The sequence below is a fragment of the Perkinsus marinus genome, assembly GCF_000006405.1.
Source record: "Perkinsus marinus ATCC 50983 genomic scaffold scf_1104296976206, whole genome shotgun sequence".
In the NCBI taxonomy this organism is placed as follows: Eukaryota; Perkinsozoa; order Perkinsida; family Perkinsidae; genus Perkinsus; species Perkinsus marinus.
The window spans coordinates 1-912 of record NW_003200465.1 but is presented as its reverse complement, the minus strand read 5'-3'; the positions used below and the strand labels follow the sequence as shown (position 1 = coordinate 912).

Here is a 912-nt window from a genome sequence, read left to right as displayed (position 1 = left end):
CCCTAACTCTTCCAAGGCAATTTCCAGTAAACCATAGACTAAAATCACTTATTGATGTATGCGCACCTCGGGCGGGGCTCGAACCCGCGGCCCTGACATAGTAAAAATGGACCCCTAAACTCTTCCAAGGCAATTTCCAGTAAACCATAGACTAAAAACCATTTATTGATGTATGCGCACCTCGGGCGGGGCTCGAACCCGCGGCCACGGGCTTAAAAGGCACGGGCTTAAAAGGCACGCGCTCTGCCGACTGAGCTACCGAGGCGAATGCAGCACTCGACCTAGTAAAAATGGACCCCTAAACTCTTCCAAGGCAATTTCCAGTAAACCATAGACTAAAAACCACTTAATGATGTATGCGCACCTCGGGCGGGGCTCGAACCCGCGGCCACGGGCTTAAAAGGCACGCGCTCTGCCGGCTGAGCTACCGAGGCGAATGCAGCACTTCATCTAGTAAAAACGGACCCCTAAACTCTTCCAAGGCAATTTCCAGCAAACCATAGACTAAAAACCACTTATTGATGTATGCGCACCTCGGGCGGGGCTCGAACCCGCGGCCACGGGCTCAAGAGGCACGCACTATGCCGACTGAGCTACCGAGGCGAATGCAGCACTTGACCTAGTAAAAATGGACCCCTAAACTCTTCCAAGGCAATTTCCAGTAAACCATAGACTAAAATCACTTATTGATGTATGCGCACCTCGGGCGGGGCTCGAACCCGCGGCCCTGACCTAGTAAAAATGGACCCCTAAACTCTTCCAAGGCAATTTCCAGTAAACCATAGACTAAAAACCATTTATTGATGTATGCGCACCTCGGGCGGGGCTCGAACCCGCGGCCACGGGCTTAAAAGGCACGGGCTTAAAAGGCACGCGCTCTGCCGACTGAGCTACCGAGGCGAATACAGCACT

General features: G+C 52.6%; 4 non-coding genes across 4 annotated transcripts; all 4 read right to left on the bottom strand.

Annotated features, from left to right (window-relative positions):
• Positions 1-177: 177 nt before the first annotated feature.
• On the bottom strand, positions 178-265 carry Pmar_PMAR014245. The gene has a single exon. It is a non-coding gene; the product is annotated as a tRNA-Lys (tRNA).
• A 96-nt stretch (positions 266-361) lies between these two features.
• Positions 362-434, bottom strand: Pmar_PMAR014244. The gene has a single exon. It is a non-coding gene; the product is annotated as a tRNA-Lys (tRNA).
• A 96-nt stretch (positions 435-530) lies between these two features.
• Pmar_PMAR014243 lies at positions 531-603 on the bottom strand. The gene has a single exon. It is a non-coding gene; the product is annotated as a tRNA-Lys (tRNA).
• Positions 604-812: 209 nt separating this feature from the next.
• On the bottom strand, positions 813-900 carry Pmar_PMAR014242. Its single transcript has one exon. It is a non-coding gene; the product is annotated as a tRNA-Lys (tRNA).
• Between the last annotated feature and the right edge of the window lie 12 nt (positions 901-912).